The sequence below is a fragment of the Hyla sarda genome, chromosome 12, assembly GCF_029499605.1.
Source record: "Hyla sarda isolate aHylSar1 chromosome 12, aHylSar1.hap1, whole genome shotgun sequence".
Classification (NCBI taxonomy): domain Eukaryota; kingdom Metazoa; phylum Chordata; class Amphibia; order Anura; family Hylidae; genus Hyla; species Hyla sarda.
The window spans coordinates 2166137-2185166 of NC_079200.1; the positions used below are offsets into that span (position 1 = coordinate 2166137).

Genomic DNA, 19030 nt, shown 5'->3' on the forward strand with positions numbered 1-19030 from the left:
ATATGTTCTGTATAATGCGGTGTATATACTGTTATATATATATATATATATATGTTCTGTATAATGCGGTGTATATACTGTTATATATATATATATATATGTTCTGTATAATGCGGTGTATATATCCTGCGGTCCCTCATATAATCGCACCCGGTGTGTATATACTGTTATATATATGTCCCTCATATAATCGCACCCGGTGTGTATATACTGTTATATATATGTCCCTCATATAATCGCACCCGGTGTGTATATACTGTTATATATATGTCCCTCATATAATCGCACCCGGTGTGTATATACTGTTATATATATATGTTCTGTATAATGCGGTGTATATAATATATGTTCTGTATAATGCGGTGTATATACTGTTATATATATACATGTTCTGTATAATGCGGTGTATATACTGTTATATATATATATATATATGTGTTCTGTATAATGCGGTGTATATACTGTTATATATATATGTTCTGTGTAATGCGGTGTATATACTGTTATATATATATGTTCTGTATAATGCGGTGTATATACTGTTATATATATATGTTCTGTATAATGCGGTGTATATACTGTTATATATATATATATGTTCTGTATAATGCGGTGTATATACTGTTATATATATATGTTCTGTATAATGCGGTGTATATACTGTTATATATATATATGTTCTGTATAATGCGGTGTATATACTGTTATATATATATATGTTCTGTATAATGCGGTGTATATACTGTTATATATATATATGTTCTGTATAATGCGGTCCCTCATATAATCGCACCCGGTGTGTATATACTGTTATATATATGTCCCTCATATAATCGCACCCGGTGTGTATATACTGTTATATATATGTCCCTCATATAATCGCACCCGGTGTGTATATACTGTTATATATATATATGTGCCTCATATAATCGCACCCGGTGTGTATATACTGTTATATATATGTCCCTCATATAATCGCACCCGGTGTGTATATACTGTTATATATATGTCCCTCATATAATCGCACCCGGTGTGTATATACTGTTATATATATGTCCCTCATATAATCGCACCCGGTGTGTATATACTGTTATATATATGTGCCTCATATAATCGCACCCGGTGTGTATATACTGTTATATATATGTCCCTCATATAATCGCACCCGGTGTGTATATACTGTTATATATATGTCCCTCATATAATCGCACCCGGTGTGTATATACTGTTATATATATATGTCCCTCATATAATCGCACCCGGTGTGTATATACTGTTATATATATGTCCCTCATATAATCGCACCCGGTGTGTATATACTGTTATATATATGTGCCTCATATAATCGCACCCGGTGTGTATATACTGTTATATATATATGTGCCTCATATAATCGCACCCGGTGTGTATATACTGTTATATATATGTCCCTCATATAATCGCACCCGGTGTGTATATACTGTTATATATATGTCCCTCATATAATCGCACCCGGTGTGTATATACTGTTATATATATGTCCCTCATATAATCGCACCCGGTGTGTATATACTGTTATATATATGTCCCTCATATAATCGCACCCGGTGTGTATATACTGTTATATATATATATGTCCCTCATATAATTGCACCCGGTGTGTATATACTGTTATATATATGTCCCTCATATAATCGCACCCGGTGTGTATATACTGTTATATATATGTCCCTCATATAATCGCACCCGGTGTGTATATACTGTTATATATATGTCCCTCATATAATCGCACCCGGTGTGTATATACTGTTATATATATGTCCCTCATATAATCGCACCCGGTGTGTATATACTGTTATATATATGTCCCTCATATAATCGCACCCGGTGTGTATATACTGTTATATATATGTCCCTCATATAATCGCACCCGGTGTGTATATACTGTTATATATATGTCCCTCATATAATCGCACCCGGTGTGTATATACTGTTATATATATGTCCCTCATATAATCGCACCCGGTGTGTATATACTGTTATATATATGTCCCTCATATAATCGCACCCGGTGTGTATATACTGTTATATATATGTCCCTCATATAATCGCACCCGGTGTGTATATACTGTTATATATATGTCCCTCATATAATCGCACCCGGTGTGTATATACTGTTATATATATGTCCCTCATATAATCGCACCCGGTGTGTATATACTGTTATATATATGTCCCTCATATAATCGCACCCGGTGTGTATATACTGTTATATATATGTCCCTCATATAATCGCACCCGGTGTGTATATACTGTTATATATATATGTCCCTCATATAATCGCACCCGGTGTGTATATACTGTTATATATATGATAATCGCACCCCGTTGTATGTATATACTGTTATATATATGTCCCTCATATAATCGCACCCGGTGTGTATATACAGTTATATATATATGTGCCTCATATAATCGCACCCGGTGTGTATATACTGTTATACTAATATGTCCCTCATATAATCGCACCCGGTGTGTATATACTGTTATATATATGTCCCTCATATAATCGCACCCGGTGTGTATATACTGTTCATATACTATATGTCCCTCATATAATCGCACCCGGTGTGTATATACTGTTATATATATGTCCCTCATATAATCGCACCCGGTGTGTATATACTGTTATATATATGTCCCCTCATATAATCGCACCCGGTGTGTATATACTGTTATATATATGTCCCTCATATAATCGCACCCGGTGTGTATATACTGTTATATATATGTCCCTCATATAATCGCACCCGGTGTGTATATACTGTTATATATATGTCCCTCATATAATCGCACCCGGTGTGTATATACTGTTATATATATGTCCCTCATATAATCGCACCCGGTGTGTATATACTGTTATATATATGTCCCTCATATAATCGCACCCGGTGTGTATATACTGTTATATATATGTCCCTCATATAATCGCACCCGGTGTGTATATACTGTTATATATATGTCCCTCATATAATCGCACCCGGTGTGTATATACTGTTATATATATGTCCCTCATATAATCGCACCCGGTGTGTATATACTGTTATATATATGTCCCTCATATAATCGCACCCGGTGTGTATATACTGTTATATATATGTCCCTCATATAATCGCACCCGGTGTGTATATACTGTTATATATATGTCCCTCATATAATCGCACCCGGTGTGTATATACTGTTATATATATGTCCCTCATATAATCGCACCCGGTGTGTATATACTGTTATATATATGTCCCTCATATAATCGCACCCGGTGTGTATATACTGTTATATATATGTCCCTCATATAATCGCACCCGGTGTGTATATACTGTTATATATATGTCCCTCATATAATCGCACCCGGTGTGTATATACTGTTATATATATGTCCCTCATATAATCGCACCCGGTGTGTATATACTGTTATATATATGTCCCTCATATAATCGCACCCGGTGTGTATATACTGTTATATATATGTCCCTCATATAATCGCACCCGGTGTGTATATACTGTTATATATATGTCCCTCATATAATCGCACCCGGTGTGTATATACTGTTATATATATGTCCCTCATATAATCGCACCCGGTGTGTATATACTGTTATATATATGTCCCTCATATAATCGCACCCGGTGTGTATATACTGTTATATATATGTCCCTCATATAATCGCACCCGGTGTGTATATACTGTTATATATATGTCCCTCATATAATCGCACCCGGTGTGTATATACTGTTATATATATGTCCCTCATATAATCGCACCCGGTGTGTATATACTGTTATATATATGTCCCTCATATAATCGCACCCGGTGTGTATATACTGTTATATATATGTCCCTCATATAATCGCACCCGGTGTGTATATACTGTTATATATATGTCCCTCATATAATCGCACCCGGTGTGTATATACTGTTATATATATGTCCCTCATATAATCGCACCCGGTGTGTATATACTGTTATATATATGTCCCTCATATAATCGCACCCGGTGTGTATATACTGTTATATATATGTCCCTCATATAATCGCACCCGGTGTGTATATACTGTTATATATATATGTGCCTCATATAATCGCACCCGGTGTGTATATACTGTTATATATATGTCCCTCATATAATCGCACCCGGTGTGTATATACTGTTATATATATATGTTCTGTATAATGCGGTCCCTCATATAATCGCACCCGGTGTGTATATACTGTTATATATATGTCCCTCATATAATCGCACCCGGTGTGTATATACTGTTATATATATATATGTTCTGTATAATGCGGTGTATATACTGTTATATGTATATATATATATGTTCTGTATAATGCGGTGTATATACTGTTATATGTATATATATATATGTTCTGTATAATGCGGTGTATATATCCTGCGGTGCCTCATATAATCGCACCCGGTGTGTATATACTGTTATATATATATATGTTCTGTATAATGCGGTGTATATACTGTTATATATATATATGTGTTCTGTATAATGCGGTGTATATACTGTTATATATATATATGTTCTGTATAATGCGGTGTATATACTGTTATATATATATGTTCTGTATAATGCGGTGTATATACTGTTATATATATATATATATATATGTTCTGTATAATGCGGTGTATATACTGTTATATATATATATATATATATGTTCTGTATAATGCGGTGTATATATCCTGCGGTCCCTCATATAATCGCACCCGGTGTGTATATACTGTTATATATATGTCCCTCATATAATCGCACCCGGTGTGTATATACTGTTATATATATGTCCCTCATATAATCGCACCCGGTGTGTATATACTGTTATATATATGTCCCTCATATAATCGCACCCGGTGTGTATATACTGTTATATATATATATATATATGTTCTGTATAATGCGGTCCCTCATATAATCGCACCCGGTGTGTATATACTGTTATATATATATGTTCTGTATAATGCGGTGTATATAATATATGTTCTGTATAATGCGGTGTATATACTGTTATATATATACATGTTCTGTATAATGCGGTGTATATACTGTTATATATATATATATATATGTGTTCTGTATAATGCGGTGTATATACTGTTATATATATATGTTCTGTGTAATGCGGTGTATATACTGTTATATATATATGTTCTGTATAATGCGGTGTATATACTGTTATATATATATGTTCTGTATAATGCGGTGTATATACTGTTATATATATATATATGTTCTGTATAATGCGGTGTATATACTGTTATATATATATGTTCTGTATAATGCGGTGTATATACTGTTATATATATATATGTTCTGTATAATGCGGTGTATATACTGTTATATATATATATGTTCTGTATAATGCGGTGTATATACTGTTATATATATATATGTTCTGTATAATGCGGTCCCTCATATAATCGCACCCGGTGTGTATATACTGTTATATATATGTCCCTCATATAATCGCACCCGGTGTGTATATACTGTTATATATATATATGTCCCTCATATAATTGCACCCGGTGTGTATATACTGTTATATATATGTCCCTCATATAATCGCACCCGGTGTGTATATACTGTTATATATATGTCCCTCATATAATCGCACCCGGTGTGTATATACTGTTATATATATGTCCCTCATATAATCGCACCCGGTGTGTATATACTGTTATATATATGTCCCTCATATAATCGCACCCGGTGTGTATATACTGTTATATATATGTCCCTCATATAATCGCACCCGGTGTGTATATACTGTTATATATATGTCCCTCATATAATCGCACCCGGTGTGTATATACTGTTATATATATGTCCCTCATATAATCGCACCCGGTGTGTATATACTGTTATATATATGTCCCTCATATAATCGCACCCGGTGTGTATATACTGTTATATATATGTCCCTCATATAATCGCACCCGGTGTGTATATACTGTTATATATATGTCCCTCATATAATCGCACCCGGTGTGTATATACTGTTATATATATGTCCCTCATATAATCGCACCCGGTGTGTATATACTGTTATATATATGTCCCTCATATAATCGCACCCGGTGTGTATATACTGTTATATATATGTCCCTCATATAATCGCACCCGGTGTGTATATACTGTTATATATATGTCCCTCATATAATCGCACCCGGTGTGTATATACTGTTATATATATATGTCCCTCATATAATCGCACCCGGTGTGTATATACTGTTATATATATGTCCCTCATATAATCGCACCCGGTATGTATATACTGTTATATATATGTCCCTCATATAATCGCACCCGGTGTGTATATACTGTTATATATATATGTGCCTCATATAATCGCACCCGGTGTGTATATACTGTTATATATATATGTCCCTCATATAATCGCACCCGGTGTGTATATACTGTTATATATATGTCCCTCATATAATCGCACCCGGTGTGTATATACTGTTATATATATGTCCCTCATATAATCGCACCCGGTGTGTATATACTGTTATATATATGTCCCTCATATAATCGCACCCGGTGTGTATATACTGTTATATATATGTCCCTCATATAATCGCACCCGGTGTGTATATACTGTTATATATATGTCCCTCATATAATCGCACCCGGTGTGTATATACTGTTATATATATGTCCCTCATATAATCGCACCCGGTGTGTATATACTGTTATATATATATCCCTCATATAATCGCACCCGGTGTGTATATACTGTTATATATATGTCCCTCATATAATCGCACCCGGTGTGTATATACTGTTATATATATGTCCCTCATATAATCGCACCCGGTATGTATATACTGTTATATATATGTCCCTCATATAATCGCACCCGGTGTGTATATACTGTTATATATATGTCCCTCATATAATCGCACCCGGTATGTATATACTGTTATATATATGTCCCTCATATAATCGCACCCGGTGTGTATATACTGTTATATATATGTCCCTCATATAATCGCACCCGGTGTGTATATACTGTTATATATATGTCCCTCATATAATCGCACCCGGTGTGTATATACTGTTATATATATGTCCCTCATATAATCGCACCCGGTGTGTATATACTGTTATATATATGTCCCTCATATAATCGCACCCGGTGTGTATATACTGTTATATATATGTCCCTCATATAATCGCACCCGGTGTGTATATACTGTTATATATATGTCCCTCATATAATCGCACCCGGTGTGTATATACTGTTATATATATGTCCCTCATATAATCGCACCCGGTGTGTATATACTGTTATATATATGTCCCTCATATAATCGCACCCGGTGTGTATATACTGTTATATATATGTCCCTCATATAATCGCACCCGGTGTGTATATACTGTTATATATATGTCCCTCATATAATCGCACCCGGTGTGTATATACTGTTATATATATGTCCCTCATATAATCGCACCCGGTGTGTATATACTGTTATATATATGTCCCTCATATAATCGCACCCGGTGTGTATATACTGTTATATATATGTCCCTCATATAATCGCACCCGGTGTGTATATACTGTTATATATATGTCCCTCATATAATCGCACCCGGTGTGTATATACTGTTATATATATGTCCCTCATATAATCGCACCCGGTGTGTATATACTGTTATATATATGTGCCTCATATAATCGCACCCGGTGTGTATATACTGTTATATATATGTCCCTCATATAATCGCACCCGGTGTGTATATACTGTTATATATATGTCCCTCATATAATCGCACCCGGTGTGTATATACTGTTATATATATGTCCCTCATATAATCGCACCCGGTGTGTATATACTGTTATATATATGTCCCTCATATAATCGCACCCGGTGTGTATATACTGTTATATATATGTCCCTCATATAATCGCACCCGGTGTGTATATACTGTTATATATATGTCCCTCATATAATCGCACCCGGTGTGTATATACTGTTATATATATATGTGCCTCATATAATCGCACCCGGTGTGTATATACTGTTATATATATGTCCCTCATATAATCGCACCCGGTGTGTATATACTGTTATATATATATGTTCTGTATAATGCGGTCCCTCATATAATCGCACCCGGTGTGTATATACTGTTATATATATGTCCCTCATATAATCGCACCCGGTGTGTATATACTGTTATATATATATATGTTCTGTATAATGCGGTGTATATACTGTTATATGTATATATATATATGTTCTGTATAATGCGGTGTATATACTGTTATATGTATATATATATATGTTCTGTATAATGCGGTGTATATATCCTGCGGTGCCTCATATAATCGCACCCGGTGTGTATATACTGTTATATATATATATGTTCTGTATAATGCGGTGTATATACTGTTATATATATATATGTGTTCTGTATAATGCGGTGTATATACTGTTATATATATATATGTTCTGTATAATGCGGTGTATATACTGTTATATATATATGTTCTGTATAATGCGGTGTATATACTGTTATATATATATATATATATATGTTCTGTATAATGCGGTGTATATACTGTTATATATATATATATATATGTTCTGTATAATGCGGTGTATATATCCTGCGGTCCCTCATATAATCGCACCCGGTGTGTATATACTGTTATATATATGTCCCTCATATAATCGCACCCGGTGTGTATATACTGTTATATATATGTCCCTCATATAATCGCACCCGGTGTGTATATACTGTTATATATATGTCCCTCATATAATCGCACCCGGTGTGTATATACTGTTATATATATATATATATATGTTCTGTATAATGCGGTCCCTCATATAATCGCACCCGGTGTGTATATACTGTTATATATATATGTTCTGTATAATGCGGTGTATATAATATATGTTCTGTATAATGCGGTGTATATACTGTTATATATATACATGTTCTGTATAATGCGGTGTATATACTGTTATATATATATATATATATGTGTTCTGTATAATGCGGTGTATATACTGTTATATATATATGTTCTGTGTAATGCGGTGTATATACTGTTATATATATATGTTCTGTATAATGCGGTGTATATACTGTTATATATATATGTTCTGTATAATGCGGTGTATATACTGTTATATATATATATATGTTCTGTATAATGCGGTGTATATACTGTTATATATATATGTTCTGTATAATGCGGTGTATATACTGTTATATATATATATGTTCTGTATAATGCGGTGTATATACTGTTATATATATATATGTTCTGTATAATGCGGTGTATATACTGTTATATATATATATGTTCTGTATAATGCGGTCCCTCATATAATCGCACCCGGTGTGTATATACTGTTATATATATGTCCCTCATATAATCGCACCCGGTGTGTATATACTGTTATATATATGTCCCTCATATAATCGCACCCGGTGTGTATATACTGTTATATATATATATGTGCCTCATATAATCGCACCCGGTGTGTATATACTGTTATATATATGTGCCTCATATAATCGCACCCGGTGTGTATATACTGTTATATATATGTCCCTCATATAATCGCACCCGGTGTGTATATACTGTTATATATATGTCCCTCATATAATCGCACCCGGTGTGTATATACTGTTATATATATGTCCCTCATATAATCGCACCCGGTGTGTATATACTGTTATATATATGTGCCTCATATAATCGCACCCGGTGTGTATATACTGTTATATATATGTCCCTCATATAATCGCACCCGGTGTGTATATACTGTTATATATATATGTCCCTCATATAATCGCACCCGGTGTGTATATACTGTTATATATATGTCCCTCATATAATCGCACCCGGTGTGTATATACTGTTATATATATGTCCCTCATATAATCGCACCCGGTGTGTATATACTGTTATATATATGTCCCTCATATAATCGCACCCGGTGTGTATATACTGTTATATATATATGTGCCTCATATAATCGCACCCGGTGTGTATATACTGTTATATATATGTCCCTCATATAATCGCACCCGGTGTGTATATACTGTTATATATATGTCCCTCATATAATCGCACCCGGTGTGTATATACTGTTATATATATGTCCCTCATATAATCGCACCCGGTGTGTATATACTGTTATATATATGTCCCTCATATAATCGCACCCGGTGTGTATATACTGTTATATATATATATGTCCCTCATATAATTGCACCCGGTGTGTATATACTGTTATATATATGTCCCTCATATAATCGCACCCGGTGTGTATATACTGTTATATATATGTCCCTCATATAATCGCACCCGGTGTGTATATACTGTTATATATATGTCCCTCATATAATCGCACCCGGTGTGTATATACTGTTATATATATGTCCCTCATATAATCGCACCCGGTGTGTATATACTGTTATATATATGTCCCTCATATAATCGCACCCGGTGTGTATATACTGTTATATATATGTCCCTCATATAATCGCACCCGGTGTGTATATACTGTTATATATATGTCCCTCATATAATCGCACCCGGTGTGTATATACTGTTATATATATGTCCCTCATATAATCGCACCCGGTGTGTATATACTGTTATATATATGTCCCTCATATAATCGCACCCGGTGTGTATATACTGTTATATATATGTCCCTCATATAATCGCACCCGGTGTGTATATACTGTTATATATATGTCCCTCATATAATCGCACCCGGTATGTATATACTGTTATATATATGTCCCTCATATAATCGCACCCGGTGTGTATATACTGTTATATATATATGTCCCTCATATAATCGCACCCGGTGTGTATATACTGTTATATATATGTCCCTCATATAATCGCACCCGGTATGTATATACTGTTATATATATGTCCCTCATATAATCGCACCCGGTGTGTATATACTGTTATATATATATGTGCCTCATATAATCGCACCCGGTGTGTATATACTGTTATATATATATGTCCCTCATATAATCGCACCCGGTGTGTATATACTGTTATATATATGTCCCTCATATAATCGCACCCGGTGTGTATATACTGTTATATATATGTCCCTCATATAATCGCACCCGGTGTGTATATACTGTTATATATATGTCCCTCATATAATCGCACCCGGTGTGTATATACTGTTATATATATGTCCCTCATATAATCGCACCCGGTGTGTATATACTGTTATATATATGTCCCTCATATAATCGCACCCGGTGTGTATATACTGTTATATATATGTCCCTCATATAATCGCACCCGGTGTGTATATACTGTTATATATATGTCCCTCATATAATCGCACCCGGTGTGTATATACTGTTATATATATGTCCCTCATATAATCGCACCCGGTATGTATATACTGTTATATATATGTCCCTCATATAATCGCACCCGGTGTGTATATACTGTTATATATATGTCCCTCATATAATCGCACCCGGTGTGTATATACTGTTATATATATGTCCCTCATATAATCGCACCCGGTGTGTATATACTGTTATATATATGTCCCTCATATAATCGCACCCGGTGTGTATATACTGTTATATATATGTCCCTCATATAATCGCACCCGGTGTGTATATACTGTTATATATATGTCCCTCATATAATCGCACCCGGTGTGTATATACTGTTATATATATGTCCCTCATATAATCGCACCCGGTGTGTATATACTGTTATATATATGTCCCTCATATAATCGCACCCGGTGTGTATATACTGTTATATATATGTCCCTCATATAATCGCACCCGGTGTGTATATACTGTTATATATATGTCCCTCATATAATCGCACCCGGTGTGTATATACTGTTATATATATATATGTCCCTCATATAATCGCACCCGGTGTGTATATACTGTTATATATATATGTCCCTCATATAATCGCACCCGGTGTGTATATACTGTTATATATATGTCCCTCATATAATCGCACCCGGTGTGTATATACTGTTATATATATATATGTCCCTCATATAATCGCACCCGGTGTGTACGCCGCCCGATCCCTCCTCCTCCACCTGATCACTGCTGAGGCCTCTACTTGTCCTTGTCGCCCGGATTCATGGAGGAGAAGTGACGGGACAGGCGGCGGCGGTGACAGGACTCCCCGGATCTCTGACGTCTGTACCGGGAGCAGCGGGGAGGGAAGAGCCGGGAGGAGGCGGAGCCGCACGGTACACACCCCCTGTACACACCGGACACAACCGCACCACACTGTACACACCGTGCGGACAGAACCGCAGCCTCCTGTACACACCGGACAGAACCGCACCACACTGTACACACCGTGCGGACAGAACCGCAGCCTCCTGTACACACCGGACAGAACCGCAGCCTCCTGTACACACCGGACAGAACCGCACCACACTGTACACACCGGACAGAACCGCAGCCTCCTGTACACACCGGACAGAAACGCACCTCACTGTACACACCGGACAGAAACGCACCTCACTGTACACACCGGACAGAACTGCATCACACTGTACACACCGGACAGAACCGCACCTCACTGTACACACCGGACAGAACCGCACCTCACTGTACACACCGGACAGAACCGCACCTCACTGTACACACCGGACAGAACCGCACCTCACTGTACACACCGGACACAACCGCACCTCACTGTACACACCGGACAGAACCGCACCTCACTGTACACACCGGACACAACCGCACCTCACTGTACACACCGGACAGAACCGCACCTCACTGTACACACCGGACACAACCGCACCACACTGTACACACCGGACAGAACCGCACCTCACTGTACACACCGGACAGAACCGCACCTCACTGTACACACCGGACAGAACCGCACCTCACTGTACACACCGGACACAACCGCACCTCACTGTACACACCGGACAGAACCGCACCTCACTGTACACACCGGACAGAACCGCACCTCACTGTACACACCGGACACAACCGCACCTCACTGTACACACCGGACAGAACCGCACCTCACTGTACACACCGGACAGAACCGCACCTCACTGTACACACCGGACAGAACCGCACCTCACTGTACACACCGGACAGAACCGCACCTCACTGTACACACCGGACAGAACCGCAGCCTCCTGTACACACCGGACAGAACCGCACCACACTGTACACACCGGACAGAACCGCAGCCTCCTGTACACACCGGACAGAACCGCACCTCACTGTACACACCGGACACAACCGCACCACACTGTACACACCGGACAGAACCGCACCACACTGTACACACCGGACAGAACCGCACCTCACTGTACACACCGGACAGAACCGCACCTCACTGTACACACCGGACACAACCGCACCTCACTGTACACACCGGACAGAACCGCACCTCACTGTACACACCGGACACAACCGCACCTCACTGTACACACCGGACAGAACCGCACCTCACTGTACACACCGGACAGAACCGCACCTCACTGTACACACCGGACAGAACCGCACCTCACTGTACACACCGGACAGAACCGCACCTCACTGTACACACCGGACAGAACCGCAGCCTCCTGTACACACCGGACAGAACCGCACCACACTGTACACACCGGACAGAACCGCAGCCTCCTGTACACACCGGACAGAACCGCACCTCACTGTACACACCGGACACAACCGCACCACACTGTACACACCGGACAGAACCGCACCACACTGTACACACCGGACAGAACCGCACCTCACTGTACACACCGGACAGAACCGCACCTCACTGTACACACCGGACAGAACCGCACCTCACTGTACACACCGGACAGAACCGCACCTCACTGTACACACCGGACACAACCGCACCTCACTGTACACACCGGACAGAACCGCACCTCACTGTACACACCGGACAGAACCGCACCTCACTGTACACACCGGACAGAACCGCACCTCACTGTACACACCGGACAGAACCGCACCTCACTGTACACACCGGACACAACCGCACCTCACTGTACACACCGGACAGAACCGCACCTCACTGTACACACCGGACAGAACCGCACCTCACTGTACACACCGGACAGAACCGCACCTCACTGTACACACCGGACAGAACCGCACCTCACTGTACACACCGGACAGAACCGCACCTCACTGTACACACCGGACACAACCGCACCACACTGTACACACCGGACAGAACCGCATCTCACTGTACACACCGGACAGAACCGCACCTCACTGTACACACCGGACAGAACCGCACCTCACTGTACACACCGGACAGAACCGCACCTCACTGTACACACCGGACACAACCGCAGCCTCCTGTACACACCGGACAGAACCGCACCACACTGTACACACCGGACACAACCGCACCACACTGTACACACCGGACAGAACCGCACCTCACTGTACACACCGGACAGAACCGCACCTCACTGTACACACCGGACAGAACCGCACCTCACTGTACACACCGGACAGAACCGCACCTCACTGTACACACCGGACAGAACCGCACCACACTGTACACACCGGACACAACCGCAGCCTCCTGTACACACCGGACAGAACCGCACCACACTGTACACACCGGACAGAACCGCACCTCACTGTACACACCGGACACAACCGCACCTCACTGTACACACCGGACACAACCGCACCACACTGTACACACCGGACAGAACCGCACCTCACTGTACACACCGGACAGAACCGCACCTCACTGTACACACCGGACAGAACCGCACCTCACTGTACACACCGGACACAACCGCAGCCTCCTGTACACACCGGACAGAACCGCACCACACTGTACACACCGGACAGAACCGCACCTCACTGTACACACCGGACAGAACCGCACCACACTGTACACACCGGACAGAACCGCACCTCACTGTACACACCGGACAGAACCGCACCTCACTGTACACACCGGACAGAACCGCACCTCACTGTATACACCGGACAGAACCGCACCTCACTGTACACACCGGACAGAACCGCACCTCACTGTACCCACCGGACAGAACCGCACCTCACTGTACACACCGGACAGAACCGCACCTCACTGTACACACCGGACAGAACTGCACCACACTGTACACACCGGACAGAACCGCAGCCTCCTGTACACACCGGACAGAACCGCACCTCACTGTACACACCGGACAGAACCGCACCACACTGTACACACCGGACAGAACCGCACCTCACTGTACACACCGGACAGAACCGCACCTCACTGTACACACCGGACAGAACCGCACCTCACTGTACACACCGGACAGAACTGCATCACACTGTACACACCGGACAGAACCGCACCACACTGTACACACCGGACAGAACCGCACCACACTGTACACACCGGACAGAACCGCACCACACTGTACACACCGGACAGAACCGCACCTCACTGTACACACCGGACAGAACCGCACCTCACTGTACACACCGGACAGAACCGCACCTCACTGTACACACCGGACACAACCGCAGCCTCCTGTACACACCGGACAGAACCGCACCACACTGTACACACCGGACACAACCGCACCACACTGTACACACCGGACAGAACCGCACCTCACTGTACACACCGGACAGAACCGCACCTCACTGTACACACCGGACAGAACCGCACCTCACTGTACACACCGGACACAACCGCACCACACTGTACACACCGGACAGAACCGCACCACACTGTACACACCGGACAGAACCGCACCTCACTGTACACACCGGACAGAACCGCACCTCACTGTACACACCGGACACAACCGCAGCCTCCTGTACACACCGGACAGAACCGCACCACACTGTACACACCGGACACAACCGCACCACACTGTACACACCGGACAGAACCGCACCTCACTGTACACACCGGACAGAACCGCACCTCACTGTACACACCGGACAGAACCGCACCTCACTGTACACACCGGACAGAACCGCACCTCACTGTACACACCGGACAGAACCGCACCACACTGTACACACCGGACACAACCGCAGCCTCCTGTACACACCGGACACAACCGCAGCCTCCTGTACACACCGGACAGAACCGCACCACACTGTACACACCGGACAGAACCGCACCTCACTGTACACACCGGACACAACCGCACCTCACTGTACACACCGGACACAACCGCACCACACTGTACACACCGGACAGAACCGCACCTCACTGTACACACCGGACAGAACCGCACCTCACTGTACACACCGGACAGAACCGCACCACACTGTACACACCGGACAGAACCGCACCTCACTGTACACACCGGACAGAACCGCACCTCACTGTACACACCGGACACAACCGCACCACACTGTACACACCGGACAGAACCGCACCTCACTGTACACACCGGACAGAACCGCACCTCACTGTACACACCGGACAGAACCGCACCACACTGTACACACCGGACAGAACCGCACCTCACTGTACACACCGGACAGAACCGCTGCCTCCTGTACACACCGGACAGAACCGCACCACACTGTACACACCGGACAGAACCGCACCACACTGTACACACCGGACAGAACCGCACCACACTGTACACACCGGACAGAACCGCACCACACTGTACACACCGGACAGAACCGCAGCCTCCTGTACACACCGGACAGAACCGCAGCCTCCTGTACACACCGGACAGAACCGCAGCCTCCTGTACACACCGGACAGAACCGCACCTCACTGTACACACCGGACAGAACCGCACCTCACTGTACACACCGGACAGAACCACAGCCTCCTGTACACACCGGACAGAACCGCACCACACTGTACACACCGGACAGAACCGCAGCCTCCTGTACACACTGGACAGAAACGCACCTCACTGTACACACCGGACACAACCGCACCACACTGTACACACCGGACAGAACCGCACCTCACTGTACACACCGGACAGAACCGCACCACACTGTACACACCGGACAGAAACGCACCTCACTGTACACACCGGACAGAACCGCACCTCACTGTACACACCGGACACAACCACACCACACTGTACACACCGGACAGAACCGCAGCCTCCTGTACACACCGGACAGAACCGCAGCCTCCTGTACACACCGGACAGAACAGCATCACACTGTACACACCGGACAGAACCGCACCTCACTGTACACACCGGACAGAACCGCACCTCACTGTACACACCGGACACAACCGCACCACACTGTACACACCGGACAGAACCGCAGCCTCCTGTACACACCGGACACAACCGCACCACACTGTACACACCGGACAGAACCGCACCTCACTGTACACACCGGACAGAACCGCAGCCTCCTGTACACTCCGGACAGAACCGCACCACACTGTACACACCGGACAGAACCGCACCTCACTGTACACACCGGACAGAACCGCACCTCACTGTACACACCGGACAGAACCGCACCTCACTGTACACACCGGACAGAACCGCACCTCACTGTACACACCGGACAGAACCGCACCTCACTGTACACACCGGACAGAACCGCACCTCACTGTACCCACCGGACACAACCGCACCTCACTGTACACACCGGACAGAACCGCAGCCTCCTGTACACACCGGACAGAACTGCACCTCACTGTACACACCGGACAGAACCGCACCTCACTGTACACACCGGACAGAACCGCAGCCTCCTGTACACACCGGACACAACCGCAGCCTCCTGTACACACCGGACAGAACCGCACCCTCCTGTACACACCGGACAGAACCGCACCACACTGTACACACCGGACACAACCGCACCTCACTGTACACACCGGACAGAACCGCAGCCTCCTGTACACACCGGACAGAACCGCAGCCTCCTGTACACACCGGACAGAACCGCAGCCTCCTGTACACACCGGACAGAACCGCAGCCTCCTGTACACACCCTGTATATAACCGCAGCCTCCTGTACACCCCCCCCCCCTGTATATATAACCGCAGCCTCCTGTACACCCCCTGTATATATAACCGCATCCTCCTGTACACCCCCCTGTATATATAACCGCATCCTCCTGTACACCCCCCTGTATATATAACCGCATCCTCCTGTACACACCCCCTGTACATATAACCGCAGCCTCCTGTACACACCCTGTATATAACCGCAGCCTCCTGTACACCCCTTGTATATATAACCGCGGCCTCCTGTACACCCCCCTCTATATATAACCGCAGCCTCCTGTACACACACCCTGTATATATAACCGCAGCCTCCTGTACACACCCTGTATATAACCGCAGCCTCCTGTACACCCTCCTGTACACCTCACTGTACACACCGGACAGAACCGCACCTCACTGTACACACCGGACACAACCGCACCACACTGTACACACCGGACAGAACCGCAGCCTCCTGTACACACCGGACACAACCGCACCACACTGTACACACCGGACAGAACCGCACCTCACTGTACACACCGGACAGAACCGCAGCCTCCTGTACACACCGGACAGAACCGCATCCTCCTGTACACACCCCCTGTACATATAACCGCAGCCTCCTGTACACACCCTGTATATAACCGCAGCCTCCTGTACACCCCTTGTATATATAACCGCGGCCTCCTGTACACCCCCCTCTATATATAACCGCAGCCTCCTGTACACACACCCTGTATATATAACCGCAGCCTCCTGTACACACCCCCTGTATATATAACCGCAGCCTCCTGTACACACCCCCTGTATATATAACCGCGGCCTCCTGTACACACCCTGTATATAACCGCAGCCTCCTGTACACCCCCCTGTATATATAACCGCAGCCTCCTGTACACCCCCCTGTATATATAACCACAGCCTCCTGTACACCCCCCTGTATATATAACCGCAGCCTCCTGTACACACCCCCTGTATATATAACCGCGGCCTCCTGTACACACCCTGTATATAACCGCAGCCTCCTG

The 19030-nt window shown here is 43.2% G+C and overlaps 1 protein-coding gene across 9 annotated transcripts in view; it reads right to left on the minus strand.

The window, feature by feature from the left end:
- LOC130297000 (glycogenin-1-like) overlaps positions 1-19030 on the minus strand; it is a 45350-nt gene that overhangs the window by 25272 nt on the left and 1048 nt on the right. The window contains exon 1 of one of the 9 annotated variants that reach the window (XM_056549133.1): positions 18806-18819. The exons of 3 other annotated variants lie outside the window; for them this stretch is intronic. The gene's annotated coding sequence lies outside the window, so the exon portion shown is untranslated. 5 more of the 9 variants (XM_056549134.1, XM_056549132.1, XM_056549127.1 and 2 more) reach the window with 5 other exon arrangements.